The sequence below is a fragment of the Mesocricetus auratus genome, unplaced genomic scaffold (assembly GCF_017639785.1).
Source record: "Mesocricetus auratus isolate SY011 unplaced genomic scaffold, BCM_Maur_2.0 Super-Scaffold_100676, whole genome shotgun sequence".
Taxonomy (NCBI): Eukaryota; Metazoa; Chordata; class Mammalia; order Rodentia; family Cricetidae; genus Mesocricetus; species Mesocricetus auratus.
In genome coordinates, this window is record NW_024429266.1 from 67,225,795 (window position 1) to 67,250,913 (window position 25,119).

Below are 25,119 nucleotides of genomic sequence, written 5' to 3' on the forward strand. Positions count from 1 at the left end.
TACCACAGCTCTCAGCATCTGAGAGTTATAAGAATGAGATGCCACAGATCTTAAGCTCACGAAATGGATGTCCATCTGAGCAGTACATCGCAAAGGTCCATCACAATCCTTGGGATGTCTTCTATTTTCTCAATTCTCATTTTTGCAGCAAATAGCCAAATAAAATTTTGCTTTTAAGTGCATGTGAAGTCATTAGTGTCCCAGTATAATGGACACAATGACTTTCTCCAAGATTAGCACGGACAGTTACCATAGCCAAGACGAAGGCTCGTCCCTTGACAAGTCATTCCTCTTGCATAGAACAGACTACTCTCTCTGGGACATTATGCTACTGCCCTGCATAAAAGTCCTTCGTGATTACTGGGCAGACAACTCAGTCAGGAAAGTAACTTGCCTTGCAGGCATGAAGACATGAGGTCAATCCCCCAGAACCATGTAAAAGAAAAACAAAACAACAAAAGTAGTGAATAAATAATAAAAGTCAGGTATAATGCATGTGCTTGTAGCCCTAGCTCTGGGGAAAGGAAGACAAGAAGATTCACGGGGCCCTGGGCCAGCCACTGTAGCTGAATTCAGGGTCAGTGAGAGATCTTGTTTCATAAAATAAGGTGGTAAGGGAAGAGCAGGTGAAGAAGGAACCTGGAATCAAGACCTCCGCTCTCTCTCTGTGTCTCTCTCTGTCTGTCTGTCTCTCTCTCTCTGTCCTCTGTCTCTCTCTCTCTCTGTCTGTCTGTCTCTGTGTGTGTGTGTGTGTCTGTGTCTCTGCCTCTGTCTCTCTCTGCCTCTGTCTCTCTCTGTCTCTGTCTCTGTCTCTGCCTATGTCTCTGCCTATGTCTCTGCCTATGTCTCTGCCTCTGCCTCTCTCTGCCTCTGCCTCTGTCTCTCCCTGTCTCTGTCTCTGTCTCTGTGTGTGTCTGTGTCTGTGTCTCTCTCTGTCTTTCTCTCTCTCTCTGTCTCTCTGTCTCTCTCTGTCTCTCTCTCTGTCTCTCTGTCTCTCTCTCTGTCTCTCTCTCTCTCTCTCTCTCTGTCTCTCTCTCTGTCTCTCTGTCTCTCTCTCTGTCTCTCTCTCTCTCTCTCTCTCTCTCTCTCTCTCTCTCCAACTATCTCTCAGCACACCACACAGCCCCATTCTCTGGTCCCACCTTCCTGTCTGCTCTTTCCACTGCAGCAGTAAGCCTCATCTTCCAAAGCCCTTCTTTATCTAGCTAACCATTTTCCTCAGCAAGTTCTATCTCCTCTGGGAAGCCCTCTGCTTGCCTTTCTATGCCTGGTTTATCCTACACTCTGTGATGGTCACACGTTCCTCTCCACCACAGCACCAGATGCAAAGGCCACTGTTTGCCCTATCCACTGTCATCCTCTGGGGGAATAAAGGAAAGTTTTTATTCACATATCCCCTATGTTTCCTAAAAACAATATAGTAATTCAGTTAGAGAGGTAAACAATGGAATAAATGATTCAATGAATGAGGAAATAAATCCAGGTGTAGTAGTATGTGTAATCCCATCACTGATGAGGCAGAGAAGAGTGAGTTTCTAAGATTCACTGGTCAGCTTACCTAACCTACTTGCCAACTTCCAGGCCAGTAAGAGACCATCTCAAAACATAAAGGGCAGGGCCTGAAGAATGACAACTGAGATGTCCCCTAACCTTCACATGAGCACACCTATACACACCTGAATACACACACATTCATGCAAATAGAATAGAATAAAATGAAATAGTTAATGAAAGAACAGAGGGGCATTACTGAGCTCTATCACTCCAAGAGTCACAATTTTCCCAACAGTTATCCCTGCTAGTAAAGCCAGACAACCAAACAGCTATTTTGAAAAGGCATATCAATTATGAACCCAGAGACCCAGAGTACCAAGAGAGTCCAATTTTGCAGTAATTGACCATGAAGGGTAGTCTGTGACATTTTTCCAAGAGGAAAGTTGTTCACTGCAGTTCTTACCACCCAAGGTATCAAGCCCTCACTACAATCCATCAACTAGGCCGGGCGGTGGTAACACACGCCTTTAATCCCAGCACTCAGGAGGCAGAGGCAGGTAGATATCTGTGAGTTCGAGGCCGGGCTGGACTGACAGCCTCCAAAACAATACAGAGAAACCCTGTCTCGCAAAAAAAAAAAAAAAACCCATCAACTAAACCAACATGGATGTTATTGTAGTTTCATTCCTGTTGCTGAGATAGACTACGCTAACAAAATGCAAATTATGGGAGAGAAAGTTTGTTTCTGCTTACAATTACAGGCTACAGTCCACCGTATTAGGAAAACCAAGGCATTGGTCAGAAACATCAAACAATCAGCTAAATCATACCCTCACGCAGGAGCGAAGAGAAATGAACGTACACATTCTCACTTCCTTGCTTGATTTCTCAATTCTTACACATTCCAGGACATGTTGCTTAGTAAATAGTGCTGTTGACAAGGGGTTGGGTCTGTCCATATCAGTTCACTTAATTAAGACGATCCCTCAAACACATGACCTAATGTAGATAAATCCCATGGGGTCACTCTTCTAGGTTGTGTCAAGTTGACAATTAGAGCTGAGCACTAAGATGGCTGGTAGGAACTTCCCCATACTCGGTTGGAGACCAAAGTACTCCTGGTTTTGTACCAACTTAAAGAGTAAACAAAAAGAGGCTTTTCCAAAGAACCCTGAGTTTATTAAAGAGCATTAGAGGATTTTAATCAGGAATGTGCATATCCAAGGAAGATGAGGTTAAGGCAAGAGAAAGAACTTAAAAGCTAAAAGGTGATGCACACATAATTTGTTTTAAAAGGAAGAAGACAGTGGTCTGAGCACTTATTATCTCAAGAGTTAATATCAGTATTTGTACAAAAGGTTTGTTTGCCAAGTTTTCTGAACCAAGAATCAACATGAAAGCAGGTCTTTGGGCATGCCTGCCACTGATTATCTAGATTGGGTTAACAGAGATAGGAAGACCCACCTTAAATACGAGCGGCACCATCACGTGACCTGGAGTCCTGGGCTGAATAAAAAGGAGAAAGCAAGCTGAGCACCATCATTCATCTCCCCCTGCTTCCTGACTGTGGATGCTATGTGACCAACTGCCTCCCTCTCCTGCTGCCTTGTATTCACTGTCATGACAGACTGTATGACCTCAAACTGTGAGCCAAGATAAGCCTTTCCTTCCTCAGGTTGTTTTTGTAGGATATTTTGACAGAGTAACAAGATAAGTACTAATGCAGAGTTTAGTAAAAATATATAATAATACATATGACAAGCTAGAAGCTGGAAACTTTGATGAAAGTTTGTTTGGTTTTCACAGGTTTGGGTATGTAAAGAATGTTTTTGTCAGTCCCATGAAAGGCTCATTTCCTATTTGAGGATGAGTACATGCAAACTTTAAATCTGTTTCTTAAATTAAATACCTCTGCCACTAATTCTCAATTATCTGTCTCCATGGGAGATAACTTGCACAATTCACCTTAGTCAAACATAATTTATTTTTGCTAGCACTATCTTGGGAAGATGCAACACAAACCTCTGTTCACCCCACATGGAGAACAGACCAAGGAAATCACACCACAAAAGTCTGACTTGAAGTTACAGGAGAAGAGGTGGGGGGGTGATATACATAATCAGGAACAACTCAAAAGCACAAAAAGCCCACATAAGATGCGTGACAACTCACAAAAATTGAAGCCCTGGAGCTCTCTGGCCTTTGGCATGGTCCAGTCCCGCTCCCAGTTTGCCACAGTAGCACCATGGCAAGTGTTCTCCTGGCCCCAGCCCTCCTGAGGCCTGAGTTACAGTTTAGTTTCAGTTTCGGTAAGATGTTAAGTCTCTGTTTCGGCTTCTGATTCTATTCTCTGTTAAAGCAGGAAAGGAGCCCCAACCAATCAGGTTCAGGAAGACCTAATTCCCTCCTGGCTGCCTATAAAAGGAGCCTGAAAGTTACACTCTGGGTGGCAGCCATTTTGTTGCCTGGCTGGCAAACCCCAGCATGCTGGAATAAACAATGCTACTGCAGATTGCATATGTGAGTGGTGATCTTTGCTTTGTGGGGTGATCCGTAGACCTTAACACGGTCACTAATTACTTCTTAAGCGTCCAACAGCACAAGTCACAAGTCTTAGAAAAGCATTCAAATAGCCACATGGAAGAATATAAATTTTATAACTCAGTCAGGGGATTGGTTTTCTATTTGGAGAAAATCTGTGATAAAATCAAGACCTCGTTTTGTTGAAGAAAGAAGATCCCTCCAATTTGGAGAATATCAGAGTAGACAGGTAGTTTCCCTTTCCTCCTATAAGAACTTAAATGCCCCCTCCCCCCTTGGCAGGGGAGGGGAAGCTGGAGAAATGGCTCAGTGGTTAAGTGCTCTTGGTGCTCTTGCAGAGGACCCAAGTTGAGTTCCTAGAACCCATGACATGCAGCTCCAGCTTCAGGGGATCCCTTGCCCTCTGTTGGCACCTGTATGTTTGTATCACATACCCACACACATGTGAGGAGCAGGGGAAATCCAGAGTGATTGCATAAGGAGTGATGAATATATTTTTTTTCAAGAAGGCTCCAGGTGGCTGAGACCCACTGGAATTGGCAAAGCCTTTCCTCTGATCTGTGTGCAAATGTTGACGGAGTATACAGAGAACATCAACTTCAGCTCCTTTCTCTCTATTTTTACAACCTTAGGCTGTCCCCTACAGAGATCTCCTACCAAGACTAGCTAAATCCTCCTCCCCATGTGTGTAAGAAAAGCTCATAGGAAGTGGCACTATTAGGAGGTGTGACCTTGTTGGAGTAGGTGTGGTCTTATAAGAGGAAGTATGTCGCTTATATACCTCCCTAATGCTGGGATTAAAGGCATGTGGTCCCAGGTGCTAATATCATCTTTGTGTGAGCTATTTCTCTTTAGGACTGGATCAATCTTGTGTAGATTTGGGTGGCCTTGGACTCAGAAGAGATTCATCTACCTCTTAATCCTGAGTCCTGGAATTAAATGTATATTATCATCTCCTAACTTCTGGTTTCTGGGATTAAAGATTTGTGCCTGGCTTTTATGACTTGTGGCTGACTTTGCTTTCTGAATCCTCAGGCAAGTTTAAATAAATCATAAATAATATATCACCACAATTATTGACTGGAGTACAAATTGATGCAGTCACTGTGAAAATCAGTGTGGTGGTTCCTCAGAAAATCAGAAATAAGTTCACCATATGCCCCAGATGTGCCATTGTCTTTGTCATTGTTCTATTGCTATTATGAGACACCGTGACCATGTCAACTGTTAAAAAAGAAAACATTTAATTAGAGGTTTGCTTACAGTTTCAGAGGTTTGATCCATTATCACCATGGTGGGGAGCATAGTGACACGTGTGGTGCTGCAGAAGACACTAGGCCTGGCTTGGGCTTTTGAAACCTGAAAGCCCACCCCCAGTGACATATTTCCTCCAGTAAGGCCACACCTTCTAATCCTTCTCAAGTACTACCACTCCCTAACATTTGTTCCGGAAAATACTATACAGAGTGAAGTAACATGGACCCAGAAAGATAATAGTCATATGTTCTATCTCATATGTGGATCTTTGAATGAAACTTTAGAATTGCGTTTAATTTGCAGTACCTAAAGAATCCAGGAAACAGTGGTGAGGAGAAGGAAGAAAGATCTTGATTCAAGAGAGACATAGTAGAACACAGACAACATGAAGGCAAAGGGGAATAATGAGGAGGAGGAAGGGCAGAGTAGAAAGAGGGATGGAAGTAATGAGGAGGAAAGGGTTGCAGGAGGAATAACCAACATTAAGGGTGTTTTCAAAAGCCACATGGAAATATAAGTTTTATATATTTTTCTTTCATTGACTCATATAAAACAGTTTATTTGGAGTCACCCTATGGAGGGTAATGTTCATCTCAGAAACTGTAGGTTGTCAAATAAAAATCCCAGGTGTCCTGGAGAACCCCAAAACAATATAGATTGTCACCATAGCTTTCGGTTGTTCACCAGAACAAACCCTGTAGCTGAAGACTCTACATACACTGAACACAGGACATAGAGAAATCAAGTCAGTACTGAGAAGGAAGCCTCCTCACAGTTGGCTAGCTGCCATAGTACTGAAGGGGTTTATAGACTGCTGGGGGTTAAAAGAAAAATAGCATTTCCCAATTGCAAACCCTGTGGACTGCAATAATGACTGAAGTTTGTCCATGGGTACAATAGTGGCACAAATGCTATAAAGTAACCAACCACTTCCTGATTGGATTTAAGTTCTGCTCACTGGAGGTAGCACATGCATGGTACTGTAAATCTGACCAAGAACACATAGTTAGAGAGCTCACAATCTCCAAAGGTGAACCTATTGCTATTATTCTGCTAAGTAGGCATAGTATCAAACTTCCCTCTAAATCCATATCTCTGCAGTCATAGACTAGTACAGCTCTCAGAACCCACCAGAGAAGATTCTACATACACTGAGCAGAGGTTAACACAGAAACTCACAACTAGTCTAAATGCAGAGAATAAGTGACTATGGAGTGCTAGGCCATAAATGGGGCATTTATACCAATAGTCTCACTTCAGAGCTCAGGGAGCATTGTGGAAAAGAGGGTAGAAATACTGTAAGAGCCAGAGGTTTAGAAGGATCAGAACAAAGCAGTGTCTTCTCGACATGACAGGAACACTGCACTCATTAACTCACAGAAGCTGTCATTGCCTATACAAGATCAGGCTAGTCCACATTCTAGCCTGGAGTGGGAAATTGTGCATGAGCCGTGATTCCTAACTGGGAAGTTATAGAGTTGATGGCTTCTAGGAGAGGGAGAATCTATTGTCTTTAAGAGCATGGTTCCTGGTAAATTGACCCCACTCCAGTGGATGGTGCCACATTCAAGATTATAGGAACAGTACAAATTGAAGTCAGTAAGTTTTTAAATAAAAAAACAAAACAACAACAAACAAACAAAAAGAACTGAGATGATGAAGTTGGGAGAAATGGGGAGAGGAATGGATCCAGGACAAATTAAGGGAAGAAGTAGTGGGTAAATTTGACCAAAATACAATGTATGAAATTCTCAAAATATTAATAAGTATACTAAATAAATACTAAGAGTCTGAGCTTATGAACTCCTGGAATCCAGTTGTAGAGAGGGAGGGGTGATGAGCAAAGGAGTCAAGACCAGGCTGAGGAAACCCACAGAAATAGCTGACCTGAACAAAGGTCATCTCATGGTCCTCAGACTGACAGCTGGGAAACCAGCATAGGATCGAACCAGACCCCCTGAACATGGGTGTCATTTAGGAGACCTGAGTAATCTATGGGGCCTCTGGTAGTGGATCAGTATTTATCCCTAATGTATGAATGGACTTTGGGAGCCCATTCCCCACAGAGAGATACTCTTTCAGCCTAGGCTCATGGGGGAGGGCCTAGGTCCTGCCCCAAATAATGTGACAGACTTTGATGATCCCCCATGGAAGGTTTCACCCTCCCTGGGGAGCAGAAAGGGGATGGGATGGGAGGTTGGTGAGGTTGGTGGGGGACAGGGAGGAGGGGGAGAGAGAGCTAGGATTGATATGTAAAATAAGATTGTTTCTAATCTAAATTTTAAAAAAATGATGAAGCCTGGGTTCAATGTTCAGTGTCACAGCCCCAGCACTTCTGCAAAAAACAGCACTGTCCATCCACCAGGCAGATCTCTGGAAGGGACTTGATCTGTTGGCACATGGTACTCCATAGCCTTCTGGCCTGTGCTTCTTCCTCTGTGTTCAGATTCTAAGCTCCAGATGCTTGAAGTGTGCTGGAAGAACCAGAGGGACCTCCCAGGGAGGGAGCAGGCAGCTAACAGCCCTGAGATCTGGGATGGCATAAAACCCAGGTTGCTATGGGTCTGGGTTGCTATGGATCTGGTATTTCCAGAGTTGTTAGGGTCAGAATCTGGGGTCAGCCCTAGTAATCCAGGTTCGTCCACCCATCCTCTAAGCACTGGGGAGGAAGAAGCAGAAAGATCAAATTTCAAGAGCATCTTCAGCCAAGTAAGATGGAGGCCAGCCTGAGTTATGTGAAATGCTGTCTCAAGAGACAGAGAGATCGGGAGGGAAGGGGAGAGAGAGATAGATCACTTTCCCCCCTCTATGTGAGTTTAGATTACATATCATGTAAGATATGAGAAAAGTATATGGTAGGCATGTATGAAAATAACATGTGAAACACATCACTTAGTATAGCAAATGTACTTTAATTTTTTAAATATATAATAAAATCAGAGTGAGATGCCACTTCCTGAGTTCCTATGATAGGAAGCATAATTCAATGTTTCCTGATAACAGGAAACTGTTATACTTTAGACCTGAAATGTCTTCCAAACATCTGGGGTTGGAGGTGTGGTCTCCATTTACTAAGCTACTGGGAGAGAGGAAGGGAAAAAGAAACAGTGATGTGATCTGATGGAGCACTGACAGAGGCGAGCTCATGGCCACTGGAATACCAGGTGTGTGTGTGTGTGTGTGTGTGTGTGTGTGTGTGTGTGTGTGTGTGTGTGTGTGTGTGTGTTGGAGCAGGCAATCATGTGAGGAAAAGTAGTTCCCATGGACCTGAATGGACACACAAGCCTTCGTGGCTGGCAGAAAGCTGCTGGAAGGAAAAATGGATAGCTTTGGTTTGCTTTGCTAGGGAAAGAGGGTTATTTTATTATATTTTTATTGGAAAGTATTTTTCATACAATATATTTTTGATCATTTTTCCCTCTCTCCACTCCTCCTAGTCCTCTCCACATGGTTTATCACAGCCGTGAGAGAAATAACGCCCAAGGAGAAAAGCCAGATGGCACCCCTGCCTGGGAAGGACGGAGGAGGGGGCAGGGAGAGGACAGTGGAATAAGCTGTAATGGCAGAACACCTGCATGGGGAAAGCCAGGCATGGCACAGCCTGCTGTGCCACCAGACGTCCTTTCACTCATACCTTCCCGTCAACTCTCCCCTTGCCTCTCACACAGCCTGGGCAGTCTTCGAGGAACTCCTACCAGGGGAAAATGACAATAAATAAGCAAGTAACGCTTTCCTTCTGGTGTCTCTAGTACCTCTGCATACAAAGCACCACTTCTGGGAATGCTCATTCAGTGTGCTCAGCCTGGTCCTGAACCAGGGCCAACTCAAAGCTGCAAACAGGGTCCAATTCTCCTGTAATGGCCACAGAGATAAACCTTGGATCAATGTGCTCAATGGGGAATAAGTTGCAGTTGGATTGTTCAAAATTTGTGATCTTTTCATTAGGCTAAAACAAACACCCAACCCCTCTGCAAGAAGAAGCAATTCCCTCCTTTCAACTTTGCGTGTAAGCGGGAGAGGAGTGTGAGTGTCTCTCCATCTATGAGAACTCAGTCAGAGAAGCATGGCCTGGCCCTTTTCAGAGAACTCACGTAGAGCTCATACCACTCCACACTACCAGAACAATGGAGAGGGCCTCTCAGAAATCTATTCCACAGGCTATCAGCCTTCCCTGGCAAACTGCAATAAAGAAACCACAAATTGCTGGCTTCAACATGTCAGGCTTTTGCACATGTTATTTTACAGAGAACTTATCTCCCCATGATCTATCTCTTCCAAAAATTTCAAAAGGAAATACAAGCGTGTCATAGCTACAAGACTATTAGAAGGATCTAAATGTGTTCTTGGGATTGTGTCCGTTGTGAAGTAAAATAATATCAGGCAAAAGAGGCCCAAGGTTTGCTTATGTCAGTCTGGTTACTTGCTTGGGGCTCCAAAACTAACCAGTAGGAAGGGGTTTATTGTTGAGTTCTAACTACCACAGCCCACTGCACTAACCTTTTATGCACACCATCTCCCATAAGTGTGTACTGAGGAGAAGAAAGACAACCAGGTTCCTTCGAAAATTCATCAGGAAAAGACACTCCACCTGGTTCAGTAGCCTCTGATGATAACGCTGCCTGTGGACTCCAGCCTCGAAAACCTTCAGGAACCCACAGCATCCATAAATACTGAGTTTATCACCGTCCTATTTATTACTGTTGCCCAGGATGGTGGATAAGGCAAAGCATTTCCAGATAAAACACAACCATTTTTAAAGAAGTTCAGCTGATAAAATGCAATTGCCTGTTTCTTCATGGGCCGTGTTTACAGAGTTGGACTTCTAATTCTGCTGCTTTGTTTCTGACAATAAAAAGGCATTTAAGCTATTATCAAATTTTCTGAAGTTTGGTTAAGCAATTGCATGTTCTAGTTAATTGATTTTAATGCGTGTCTGTGTGTGTGTGTGTGTCTGTGGGTGTGTGTGTGTGTGTTTGCACGAGCACACAAAGACTACAAGCAGATGGGTGTCTTCTTCAATCCCTCTCCACCTGTTTTTTTGTTTGTTTGGTTGGTTGGTTGTTTTGACACACATCTCATTGAACCTGAACCTCACCAATTCAGCTACAATGGCTGGCCAGCAAGCTCCGGGGGTCTGCCTGTCTCTGCCTCCACCACATTGGATAACAAACACCCACCACCAACACCTGCTTGTCCATCTACATGGGTGCTGGGGATCGGAACCTGGGTAATTCCTCATACTTATAAAACACGGAGCCAATTCTGCAGTCCTTTAAAGACTGTCTTCAGTGTACAGAGCTCCTAAGCCTGGGGTTGCAAGTCTTATTTTGTATCTATTAGTAGAATAAATGTTTTTCTGGGCCTCATACTCTGAGATATAGTTCAAGAAAAGGTATCTGTTGTAACCCAGGCACACCTAGCCCTGACCCTTGGTGACCTAGCAAAGAGAGCTCACCCCTGCACAAAAGGCAGGCAGTATCTGACTCTGTATGCAAATGCAAAAGTCCCTTTAAGAGACAAGCTCCACCTACTCCCACTCACTCTTTCCTCCATTTCTCTGAGGAGGCAGACAGATTTGTCTCCTCTCTCTCTCTCTCTCTCTCTCTCTCTCTCTCTCTCTCTCTCTCTCTCTCTCTCTCTCTCTCTCTCTCTCTCTCTCTCTCTCTCTCCCCTTTCTCTCTCCCTTCCCGCACCCACTTCCCTTCCAATAAAACTTCCTCCCCATGTAAGTTCTACCTGACGGTGTTTGTCCTCTGCCTTGGGATCCACTGCCATCCCAGCTAGCACTATGTTATTATAGTATTTCCACTATGAATTTAGCTTACAGCCTCTGTCCAGTGTTTTTCTAGTAATACCGGCAGTGGTGGGATGGTGGGATGCTTGTTAAATTGTGTCAGTGCAAGAAGCAATACGGAGGAACACATTAAACATGCTTTCTTTTGTTTTTTAAGTTTTTCCCTACTGCATTTTTATTTCCCTTTTTCTCATCACTTGTCATAAAAAAATCACTGCTTTAAATTGTTCAGTCCACAGTCCAAAGATAGCATTGAAACTCGTCGTGTTCCATAAGAGAACTTAATCTGTGTATTGGAAAAAAATCTGAATCCCTTTGCCCTCTCCAACTTCCAGGCCTGGGGTTTAAACCTAAGACCCAGCTCATCCTACTTTCTTAGTCTTACTATGTATTCAACTTAACAAAACATTTAGTGGGAGTCTGCTCTAGGAGAGGCACTGAGTTTCAGAAATGTGATCTACAAGGCCCCCACTCATTGTCTCAGAGGTGAAAACCATTCCTGGAGTTGTGGTGGGGGTCACAGCCTATAGGCACTGCAATCCTAAGAAACTAGGCTCAGCCATCTTCCTTCAACAGACCAATTAAAGGGAAGATAATGAAAAGCAGAGAAAGGAAGTTTATTCAATGGGAAAAGGAATAAAGAGGCACAGTAAGCCCCATCCCCACCCCCAGTCCATCTTTGGTGTTCTGAGGTGACTAGACGGCAAGAAGTTTATGTGTAGCTAAGCGGTTCTATGCAGTTCCTCCACACTGAGTCCATCCATCATTATCTGGGTTTCTCTCTCCAGCAAGGTGGTCTGAGAAGTCATCAGAACGGTGTGAAAGCTCATCCCATAAGACAAGCTCCCTGATGGTGGGGACCAGCTTTGACCATTTCCCTCTCCCAGCAATAGATTGCTGAGGAAATTCAAACTTCTTAGGGTCCATTGTTTCATGGTTTGATAGCTATGGGGCACAGGAATCCTTAGAGTATCTTCATTCCCATCAGCTAAAAAGCAAAGACTTGTCCCAAATGAAGTCAATGTGATGTCACCCTTATGTAGAAGACTAGAGGTAATGTACCTGGGATGGAAAGATGGTCCTTCTGTGAGTGAGGTGAGTGAGTCTAAAAGGCAGTCCATTCTGTGGTTGCAGAGCTCCTTCCTGTGCAACCAACACAGGAATTCCTGAGCATGCTGTGTGCCTCTCTCCAGCCGCCAAGGAACTGCAAAAATGTCCCCTCACATCCTCTCTCTCCCACGCTGTGCCTCTTTTCTCTCTGCTGCTCAAGCTGCTTCTGGAACTTCTGGAAGAATTCTTCCCTGCTACTGTCACTCCTTCCAAACCCCCAACAGTCAAGGTTCCCCAAGGGTGTCACTGTGATTGCAGGCTTGCCAGCTGGCTAAGCATCCTAAGAGTCGGCTCTTTAATCTTATCAGCAGGAGAGAGAGATTTCCCAGCATAAGACAGCAAGAGCCTTGTACAGAGTTCCAAGAGTAATCTAGGAGAAATGCTGGAAATATGGAGAGTGATAAGAATGTCAGGATTTACTGAGATCCAGTCTTACTACAGCTGTCCTTCTCCTTTGCCAGACGCTGGTCCCCGAGGAAAAGCACATCTCTTGTCACTTCCAAATCAGCTGGCTAATCTTTTGAGTGCTTATTTTAAACTCTATTATATACAAACATTCTTTCAAATCACAATCTCTGGAACAGAGAGGCAGCCAGGTAGTTAAGAGTATGTGCTTCTCTTGCAGAGGACTGAGCTCTGTTCCTGATACCCATGTCAGATGGTTCACAGCTGCCCAAAACTGCAGATCCAGGGGATCAGCCACCACCCTCTTCTGATCTCCATCCATGTGCTTGTACCACCACATACACACAGACACCAGACACACACACACACACACACACATATGTATGTATGTATGTATGTATATATATATATATATATATATAGAGAGAGAGAGAGAGAGAGAGAGAGAGAGAGAGAGCTCTCCAGCTCTCTCGCCCTTCCTTCCCAACATGCGAGATCTACTTCAGAGTACAAGGCTTCCAGCTGAATTCCCCACGATGTGCTGGACTCAAACTAGCTCTACTTCTGGCTTTATATCCCAAGTACTAGGAGGACAGGTGTGTATCACCATACCTGGTTTTTGTGGTGCTGAATATCAAACTCAAGGCTTCACTCAGCTAGGCAAACATTTCATCAACTGTTCTACCATGTTTTAATATGGAACATCTTTAAGGCATGCATGCATTAACTGTGTTTACTCTAACCAACCCTTGTCTAAATCACCAGAAACTTCCTGTATGTCCACCCATGGGTTGCTCATGGCTCTCCAAATGCACCATGTACCTTCAGCCTTCTGGAAGCTTCCCTCTGCCTACAGAAGAGTAATGACTGGGGGAATCCCTCAGAAAAGACATAATTTATACCTCAGTTTAACCAATTCTATCTCCCAAAACATGATGTCATCTTCCTCTTGCAGTAAGCAAGTTTTCAGTTTCACATTTTCATCAGCCCCCCATCAGTATCCATGGATACTGACTCCAAGGCCCAGGCAAGTACCAAATTCCATAGATGCTCAAATCCCTTATATAAAATGATGAAGTATTTAAATACAGCCTAAACAAGCCTCCTATATACTTTAGCTCATCTCTGTATTAATCCAGTATCTATTCATTGCTATCTTAAAACTTATGATGCTGTATTGTTTAGGATATAGTACCCCAAAATAGAAGTCTATGCATGCTCAGTGTTTACACAAATTTTCCTCGCATTTCATCCATAATTGACTGACTCTATAGATGTGGGACTCAGAGATACAGAAGCTGACAGTATTTTTATATATACTGGACTGACACCTGTACCAGACTCTAAGCTCACTAAGTGAAAAGACTGTCTCTAACTAGTTCATTCTTCCATCCCAATCTTCTAACCCCACACACTGTAATTACTACCTCTCCTAATATGGGACCCACAGAAGAATTTAATCAGTAGTATATAAATTCCCCCAGGTCTTGCAGCAGACCAAACAGTGGACTCTGGGCTCCTTGGGGGCTCTTGTCTAGAGAACGTTCGCCTGCATGAATCTGACAGAGGTGGCATGTCTCTGCAGAACAGCTTTGTTGTAAGGAAGCATTGTACTTAAAAGCGTATAAAGATCAAATGTATTTAGTGTATGTGTGTGTGTGTGCTCGTGCGTGTGCACAAGCTGATGCACGTGTACCATTGTAGAAAGCCCTCCAAGCATCCATGAGTTCCTTGTGTGGCACAGCACACAAGTTTAAAAGCTATGTCATGACAGAAATATTTCCACAAAGGAACAGGCACAGGGAATACAAGTCTATAACTATGTACAGCTCTAAACTGAAGTCAGAGGACTTAGATTTTCTACCTGTCCTACCAGTCTTCATTTCCCTAAAACACTGTGGTGCCCAGTAAGCATAGATTCACAATAACTGATGCTTTGAAGAGGGCCTGACCCCATGAAAAAGCAGACTGCATGTGTTTGAATGATCTCTCTCTCTCTCTCTCCATCGTGTGTGTGTGTGTCTGTGTGTGTGTGTGTGTCTGTGTGTGTCTGTGTGTGTGTCTGTGTGTGTCTGTGTGTGTGTCTGTGTGTGTCTGTGTGTGTGTGTGTCTGTGTGTGTGTCTGTGTGTGTGTGTGTGTGTGTTTTCGACCTATGTATGTATGGAGGCCAGAGGTCAGCCTCACCGTTGTTCTCCAGGCACTGTCCCGCCTTGTTTCTGAGACGAGGGTGACCTAGAACTCAACAAGCCGTAGACTATGATGATCAGTTAGTGGTTTCTAGGGATCCCACCTATCATTTACTCCTCAGTACTGGGGTTGCAGGTGAGCACTATCCCTCCTGTCCTAATGCTTGCACAGCCCAGCCTTTACCAACTGAATGATCTCCCCACTCCTTATTTTTCTCTCTTGGGAACTCAGACAGGGACTGCGTTACTTTCCCCAAGTGATGCAGCAAGCACGCGCTGTCAGCAGTAGCCCCTGGTCTCCGGACCTCATCAATCCTCTTTCCCCTTGAAGGGGTTGTTCAACCTGACCTGTGGTAGAGCATCCCAGGCCAGCCACATGCCTGAGTGTGCATGGTTACAGGCTGTGTGTGTCCTGGTTACCTGGTGGCTCCCCTGCAGACCCTCAGCTCACAGGGGTGATTGACAAGCAGTTTGACAGGACAGCAGCAATGATGCAAAAGTGCCCTTTGCTCTGCTGCATGCAGGCAGCCCTTTGCCCTGTGTCTGGGATGCTTGATGTGAGCATCATTGCTTTTTTTCTTTTTTTTTCCTTCTTCGATTAGGTTATGGCTGTGAGGTTTCTCTCTCTCTCTCTTTAAAAAACAATTCAAAAACACCTTTAGTTTAAGGATCTTATTACCTCATTTTTTTCTTCAATTGTTCCCATCATCGACCTCCTCACCTGAAGCTGGAGATAAGCCAGTTCTCACATCTGTTGCAGCAGGCAAGGGGCAGGAGCTTATAACCACCTAATCTGACCATCAGGGTTAGAATTTCCACCATCGAACAGGAGAGGAGAAATGAAGCCATGAACAGACCACGTAGCCCCTAAACAGCCATCCTCCCTCCTCCCAAACTGAGATCCAATAGCAATTCAGTTTTATCTGTCTAGAAAATCATTATTTGAAGACTTGAAAAGGTCAAGAGAGTCTCAGTTTTCACTTCTTAGACTTTCATCTGCAGCACAAAGAGTGCGAGGAGGCTGACAAGCATGGGGCTAATTTGGTTCACTCAAGTGCCCACAGGGAAAATATTCAGATTGTCTCAACGAGGATCAGATGGAATCCATAATTCATGGCACACTCTGTCTTTCTCTGCTGGTAAAACGCCCGCCTCCAAGATAAAAATAGGTGTGGTGAGCTCTGGATGGAGGGGAATAGAATCTATAAAACAAGAGGGCTGGGGGCATGTCTCAGTCAGACAACTGCTCAGTACACAAGCATGAGGCCCTGAGTTCAGATCCCCAACTGCCTCACGAAAGTTGGGCATGACAGCGTGTGTCTGTTATCCCAGCACTGGGAAGACAGAGATAGAAATTCCAGGAGCTTGCTGGCCAGCCACCACAGCCAAAACATTGCACTCCAGCTTCAGTGAGGGACCTTGTCTCAAAAAAAAAAAAAAAAAAAAAAAAAAACAGGGACCAGCTGAGGATGACAGCTGAGGATGACAGCTGAGTGACAGCTGATGTTGACCCTGCACACGTGGGTGCATACAAAGGAACACATACACACCACACAAATGTAAAATGCTCTTGTTCATCTATCAGGACTCGCAGCAACTACTGAGCACCTGCTGAACCATTTCTGAGTACCTGCCGTATCCAGGCACTTCAAGTCTCTGTCTCAATTCTAAGCCCTCGAGGGCCTTAGAAAGTCAGAGACACCAGCGGTAAGCCAAGACCTACAGAACTAACAGTTACAGTAGAATGAGTGTGACCCATAGCAAGTATGCCAGGAAGCATTCCTTACAAAGGCTAGAGCAGTAATGAGGAACCAGCCTGCCTCTATCTTAGGCTTGAAAGCCATCATATAGTAAAGACAAACTAGGCTCATTCCTGTTTATTGTCAAACCTGTTTCTCAAGGATTAGGCTTGAGAAACCTGTAATCTTAGCTACACCTGTAACCTTAGCTACAAATGACCCTGAACTTCCTGTTCCAGGAAACGGCAACCATATATTTGTTTCAAAAGGTTATTATGACTACCTGTTGTTATGACTACCTTAAGACCACCTTGCAATCACGTCTTTGAGTCAAAAAGTTATTATAACCATCTTGCAACCTACCTTTGTTTCAAAGGCTGTTGTGACCGCCTTGTTATAGTCTTTCCTTCAGAGACCATTATGACTAACTTTCTATGCTTATGCTCATTTTTTTGAAAGAGGGCCTACTTGGAACTCGATAAGTAGGCTAGGCTGGCTGGAGAGTGAGCCCAGGATCCTCCTATCTCTGTTTCCCCAAAGCTGTGATTATAGACACACACCATCACGCCCAGCTTTTCTGTGGGTAGGTGATGCTCCTCCTGCTTGCATAGCAAGCACTTTACCAACTGAGACATCTCCCTAGTCCCAGAACAGATTCTTTGTATCTGCAAAATAAACAAATGAGGATCTGACACTGGAATCCCTCTCCATCTGGTGTGTGCACCCCATGCACCCCAAGAATTAGTATTTCTCTGTCCTAGTCAGCTCAAGGCCAGTTACTGCAGAGTTAGGAACAAGGCCCATGACCCAAAGCCTGTTGGACTGAGTCAAATGGCCAAGCCTCTGTTTTCCACCCAGTCCTGCTTGGCCTTTCTGAGAGCCTGCTATAAAGAATGTGGACCTTGCTTTCCCCTCACCCCTGCTTCAGCACGATCAAAAGCTTTCCCAGGTAACCCTGCAGATATGGTGTGGCCTCTCTCTCTCGGAGAAATGTAACCAATAGAAATTCTTCCTTCAATGTCATTGGCCTTTGCATAGTGACTCGGTCACCTTTGCAAATTAATACCCAAGCATAGATCACAGTCCAGACAACATTTAATCTGCAAAGGGAAATTTACCACACAACATCCTTCTCCGGTGCAAGATTACAGGTAGCCCTTAGATATGAATAGCACAGACAAAATGACACGGAATCAGCTTTTTGTTTTCTGAGACATATTTAATCAATTTCTACACTTTTAAGTAGCAACATAAATAGAACATCTTAAAAGATTATACACCGTCATAATTAATTATAGCAAGCTCAGAAGAGCAGCAAGACGAGGAAAAAGCAAAAGAATAGTTTCTATTATTTGTTAGACATAACACATAGAGCTTTGTGGAATAACTTCAGCTTTGCAGAAATTTAAACCATTAAATGATACGGGACTGGAGCGATGGCTCAGAGGTTAAGAACATGCACCCCTGTTGCAGAAGATGTGAGTCTGGCTCCCAGCACCCACATCCAGCAGCTCACAACTGTGAGTAACTCCAATTCCAGGAAATCCAGTGCCCTCCTCTGGCCTCTGAGAGCACTGCAGTAGTGTGGGCAAACCTACATATAGACACCCAATTAAAAATAAAATCTTTAGAAATAGATGCTGTTGTAAGAAATGAAGGGTTGAGGAGCATTTGCTGCACAAGTGACTAGAGCATTTGCTGGTGAGAACCAGGGGTCAGATTCACAGAACCCACATAAATCCCAGGTGAATTTGGTGGCCAACCATAATCCCAGATCTGGTCTCCAAGTATATGTCCACACACTGGCACACTCACTGGCACATAACACAAAAGACTTTAAAACTAATAAAACCACACTAACTTAACATAACAACAGCTAGTTTCAACAACAGCTGTTATCTCACGGTGGGTGGGGGTAGGATGTACGTGTGGCTTAACCGTATGGCCCTGGCTCGGAGTCTTTCAAGACAGACAGGGTTATTAAGATGCCAGCAGCACTAGAGTCATCCAGAGGATCCACTTCCAAAGTGCATTGGTCACTCTTGACAGAAGACAGCTCATGTCACGCACACCTCTCCATTCAATGCTTAAGACAGTTCATGTCACACGCACATACAGTGCTTGGGGGTCCCTTTGATGTGTCAGCTGGCATTCTCCAGAGTGAACAAGGAGAGAGAGCTGGGGGGAGGGGCGACTGCCTTTTATTCATGGCCTTGTTCTTATTGCAGACGCATAGGCTATCACCATGACTCCTGGCTTATTCTGATCTTTATTTTTTTTTAAAAAAATGGCTAAGTATAGCCCATACTTCGAGGAAGAGGGAGGATTTTGAGATTAAAGCCCACCTTCTGAAGAAATAAACATTAAAGAATTTGGGGAACAGATATTTAAGCAACAGTTTCCACATGTAACTTGTCCACGGGCTTCCTGGATTCTACCACACTTGACCTTCAGTAATGAGTGGCAAGATGCAAAATCTACTGCAGGAGTGCCCAGGAGTTCACCCAATAAGGAAGAGGGGGATCCAAGAGCTGCCGTGGGAAATGCCAACTACACATCTGCATTCTCCTACTAGTTAAATATAGTACCTCACAAAACTGGGGCATGGCTCGGTCAGCAAGCCACATGAAAAATCGAGGTATGCTGGCATGTACTTGTGATCCCAGTGCTGGGGAGGCACAGATAAGCAGATTTTTGGGGCTCATCGGCCAGCCAGTCTAGCCTATTTGATGAGTTCCAGGCCCGTAAGAGACCCTGAGTTAAAAGAAGAAATGGCAGTATCAATGGTGCCTGAGGAATGACACCTGAAGTTGAGCTCTGGTCTCCAAGTGTATGTCCACACATGTGTAAACCCACACACACACACACACACACACAAACAAATATGCACATATGTACAAACAAAAATATTACACTATAAGAGATAGGTGTTTCTACAATTCTGCTTGCTTAAAACACAATAACAACAAAACTGTGAGAGACAAACAGTGAAACAGAATATACTGATGATTCTACTAAGAAGTCCAGGTGACTTTTAAGTGAGGACTCCTGAAGGTGTGTAGCAAGGTCAGATCCTTGTTTGTTACAGAGAAGGAAAATGCATTGGAGCCGTGAGGTGAAAGGAAAAAACTTGTCAGACAGAAAATGTCAGAAGTTTTGTGGAGTAAAAATATTTAGAATTGTTGATAAAGACCAAGGTTCAAAGTACTTCCAAACAGACATGTACTTGGTATTTGTTTTTAAAATCTCACGTTATTTGCAGTTCCGACTGAACTGTTGATGACATACTTCAGCTCTAAGAAATTGATTCTCACACATTTACCTACAGCTTCTGCTGTTTTATGAGCTTCTGGTGAATGCGACGTCTGCCTTTTCCTTGTCTTTTACACATTTGTCTGCCGGTCTCAGATAAAGCTAATCACAGGCTCCATTCTTTCCTTGTGACAGGTGTATAAACAAGCCCAGCACACACGCTGAGGCAATCTATACATTTCCAGGATCCATATGTTCCCAGACTCCTTGATGTGGTGCATAAACAGTTCAGATCACACTTCATTAAAACTACAATTTTTTGATAGGGTGGTCATGTATGAGTGACCTACAAGCATCATTTTTCTCTTCTGAGATGAAACTCTACAACATCCCCCACATTAGTTACTGTTTAAAAAAAAGTAACAAGAAATGGATTGAGGAGATGGCCCAGCCCCAAAAGAGTTTGCTACACAAGCATGAGGACCTGAATTCTGTCCCACAGAGGCAAAGAAAACAGGCAGGTGCAGTAGTGCATGCTTGGTGCAGCAGTATGTTTATGTAATCCCAACACCGGCAAGGCAGAAACAGGAAGATCCCTGGGGCTTGAGATTCAGAAGGTGACATCAGTCAGCAAGCTCCAGGTTCAATGGGAGACCCTGTGTCAAAAAGTAAGGTGGAGCCTGAGGGGACACTTCACTTAGCAAAAGCTTGCTTCACAAGCATGAAGACCTGAGTTCAGATGCCAAGCATGATAGCACTACAAACCCCCGGGGTTGACATGAGCAGGGCACATGGGGATGGGAAAAAAAGACTCTTGGAGCTTGCTGGCCAGCCAGTGTAGCTAATCTGTAAGCTCTGGGTTCACCGAGAAACCCTGTCTCAAAACATAGAGAGTAATTGAAGATATCATTTCTGATCTCAGCATGCATGTTCATGTGTACGTACATACACACACACACACACACACACACAGGAATCACAAAGAAATGTTCTGACCTCCTTGAATAAGGCTGGAGATAGTTGTTTTGTATATTTCTGAGTGGTTTCCAGGAATGCGTATCTCTGCCATTTCAACTTCAGCATATGCTTGGGAGATAGGAGAAGACATACCCTAATTTGTCTTTGTAGTCCATTCAGATTTCCAAGTGTCAGATCTTACATGCACATGTCAAAAATACCCAGAAGCTGGTGAACACTTCCATGGCTCCTGTCTCAGAAGCCACCAGTTGCTGACTTCATTTTCAGCGAGACCACCCTGATGACAGGAAGTCACTCTGTACCTCCTTTCTCATTGTTGCATGGACACAGAGAGGCTAATCTTTTGGTTTTCCTTGACATATTTCTGGGTTGTTCATGTGTGTGCTTGCTGTGACTCCAGATGCCGAACCCTACACAACACTTTAGAAGATGCTCTTGTCCCACTGACTGCCAGTTCCTGGAAATCCGTGTCTTGCCTTCTCACCCTCATTGAGGCAACTATAAACAACAAGCCTAAAATGAGGACACCGAGTCCTCACCACCAGATGAGGAAAGCTGAGGCTTTCCTCATTTTCACAGTCCCCAGCAGGTAGCCTGAGGCTGCTGTCTGGCTTAGTTCTCTGCCCCCCTCCCCATCTTGCCCCTTCTCTCACTGACCACCTCCCCTTGCCCTCTTCTTTTTATTCATTCATCTGGAGTTGGAGATTTATATGTGTACGTGTTCATGTGTATGTCAGTGCGTGTGTGTGCATATGTGGGGAGGAGCCAGAGGACAGCCTCAGATTTCTAAGCACTGTCCACCTTCTTTCTTAAAGACAAGGTTGTTACGGAATAATCTTTTCCTACATTGTGAAGATGTGTCTTTGTCAAGGCATCTTCTGATTGGTTCAATGAAAGAGTTGACTGGCCAGTAGCAAAGCAGGAGGTATAGGTGGGACAGCAAGACACAAAGGACCCTGGGAAGAAGAAGAAGGGTTGACTCTCAGAAGTGACGAGGACAGGCAGAGGGAAATAAGATGAATACTCCATGTTAAAAGAAGGTGCCATCACATGGCAGAGGGTAGATAGGAAATATGGGTTAATTTAATGTGTAAGAGATAGCTAGTAATGTGCCTGAGCTATTGGTCAGTCATGTATAATTATTGCATCTCCCTGTCAGTTATTTGGTTATTGGAGAACTGGAGGGTGGGAAAGAAAAGTTTGCTTACAAATGACATTCCAACAAGGGGTAGGAATTTCCACAAGAGATAACAATGCTTAGAAAAGATTCTAAACACACAAAAATAGAGTTAAGAGTGGCTTCTTGGTAAGTGGTTTCTCAGGTGGGCTCTGTTTGCTATTGGCAAACAGAAGTACAGCTTGTTTAACAGACAGTTTCCTGGCTCAGTGCTAGCAGCAAAAGTGGGTGACTCTTTTAAGAGGCCCTGTTACTGAACACTTAAATGGGGTTTATGAGTAGCGGGCAGTGTGCTACTTGGTGGCAGCATGGACCCAACAACTTCTCAGAGCTTGGATGGCAAATGTGGCTCCTGCTAGTACCTCTACCATGAGGCTAAATGCTCAGGGAACCAAAGTGGGGAGGACTCAGCTGCCAATGTTATGAACTAAGCTGAGACATGCCTGCAACTAATATAGTAGTTTAAGATTCATCTCATGTGATAAAAAAAACAATACAGATGCCCAGTAAAGATGGAAAAAACTTTAAACAGGTTACAGGGTGTTTAAAAATGTGCAAGGGTGGTCATCAACCTGATTACACAGGAAGTTTGATCAAGAAAGACCCCTGAAAATCCTGGCTACAAGCATAAAGAAATAAACCTTTAAAAAATCTACAAGACACATAATACATATTTTACCAGCTTAAACATAAAACAAAAAAAATCATCTTTAACTGACTTGTGCACACCATATATTCCATACTTGTAATGTATATTACCTTTAAAAGTTTATGTATTTTCAGAACAAGGAGACCAGACATGAATGAAATCATATGGCCCAGATGAGCCAGCATCTCAAAGTGTCTATTACAGTCTCCTAAGAATTCTGCATCCAAAATAGCTTCAAGACTGCTGGCTGAGATGATCCAGCCTTGAAGACTACTCAGCCAAGACTTATCCATTATTCTAAATTTTCTCATGGTCTAACAATACTAGCACCCCCAAACAACAGGAAATAGTATAGAGAATGACATCCACCTTCCCAAAAGGTGGGTTATGGACGTTTATTATTATTTAAGGGGGGTTGATTACAAGTTGTTATTGTTAATGGTCAGGAAAAACGCTAAACAAAGGAGATTAGATTCAACGATCTTGTCCTGAAAAGAAAAATGGGGGAAATGGAAATGAGAGGACAGAAGGGTAGATTATTGAAACCATTTTTAAACTAAACCAGCAACTACTAGTCTTAAATATTTTATATTGGTATGGATTTTGGTTTATTATTACAAATTTAAAGTTATTTTATCATACTATATCTATGTTTCTATTCTTGTTTGAGGTATTATGCTTATGCAATTCATTTTAAAATGTATAGATAACAAACACAGGTTAGTAGTTAGTCATGTATGATAATAAAACTTGTAGTCATATTATGTATGTTTCCAAGGTTAAACAGATATATTTAGATAGATGGTCTTCAAGCACTTCAAAGACCTACAGAATATGGAATTTAAAATGTTTTAATAACATAAGACTTTTCTTGACAGTGAGATATGTCTGCTCCTGGCAGCACCAATTTACTTCAAAGGATACGATGGGCATTGAAGTACCTCCATATGGAGTTTGCTTTCTTTATGACAAAAGCTAGCCATTTGTGGAAAAAGAACTTCCCTTGCCTCAATTGCTGACAGTATACTGTTCAAACTGGCCCAGCAGAGCACAAAAGAAAAAATGACTATCCAACTTTGTCAAAACAAGGTAGGACAGTTCTTCAAAATTCCCTGCTTCTCAGAAAAGTCTGTCAGATAAGCTAGGCCTGTAGGTCAAAGAAGGATGCCCCAATGTTACAGAAGAACTTTCAATGACTGTCCAGGCAGTCAGATGTCATTAGGTACCATTTTATCCTTTGGGGGCATTTGATGGAGTTGAAGTCTAGACAGTCGTATCTTTTCCTTAGTTATGACAAAAGGTAAATTAGGTATAAAACGTGAGACTAACAAATATAAGATAAGTAATAGAGTATTTTCTCTAATTTTGCTGGATACAAATGGACTGAATATTGTAACTGTAATTCTTGATAAGTGTTTTTGCTATATATATATATATGTGTGTAGTTTTACTATGTTAAAGCTAAAACCTTTTTCAATTATACAAAAAGGAGGAAATGCTATGGAATAATATTTCTGTACTCTGTGAAGATGTGTCTTTGCCAAGGTGCCTTCTGATTGGTTTAATAAAAGAGCTGACCTGCCAGTGGCTAGGCAGGAGATATAGATGGGACAGCAAGACACAAAGGATGATGGGAAGAAGAGTGGAGTCTTGGAAGTCATGTGGAGAGGAAGAGAAACAAGATAAACATGCTTTGTTAAAAGAATGTACTGCCAAGCAGCAGAGGGTAGATAAGAAATATGGATTAATTTAAAATGTAAGAGTTAGCTAGTAACAAGCCTGAGATATCAGCCAAGCATTTATGATCAATATTAAGTCTCCATGTTGGTTATTTGGGAACTGGTGGCTGGGAAAGAGAAGCTTGCCCCAACAGGGTCTCTCTTTCACTGCTCTGAAACTCACTCAGTAGGCTACAAGGCTAGACTAGCTGACCAATGAGCCTAGGAGTCCACCCTCCCAGCATTAGGTTAACAGTGTGCACCTCCATACCTAGTTTGTTTATTTGCTTGCTTTTAACGTGGGTTTTGAGGATCAGATTTGAGACCTCATTTTTGGGGGGGGCAGTTCGAGGTGGCTTTGGAGGCTGTCCTGGAACTAGCTCTTATAGACCACGCTGTTCTTGAACTCACAGAGATCACCCTGCCTCTGCCTCCAGAGTGTTGGGACTAAAGGTGTGCATCACCACTGCCTGGCTAGACTCAGGTCCTCATGATAGCAAGGTAAACACTCTACCCAGTGAACTGTCTTCCCAGCCATGTGACTTTACTTAATAAAGCACTTGCCAGCAAATTCTTATCTCTGGGTCAGAGTTTGCATCTGAGGAATGTGACCTAAGACACACCTAAATCCTGAAAAACAATCCAGCTAATAAACACTCTTACAAGTACTTCTATCTAGAAGGTGACAGCAAGAGTTTCTGAGGTAAGACAGACTCTTTGCCCTTGACAGCTTAGAGATGATAGGAAAAATAACCCAGTAGCAAGGACTATCACCATGATCTTCTGAACCCTCCATGCCTTGGCCCTGCACTATTGCC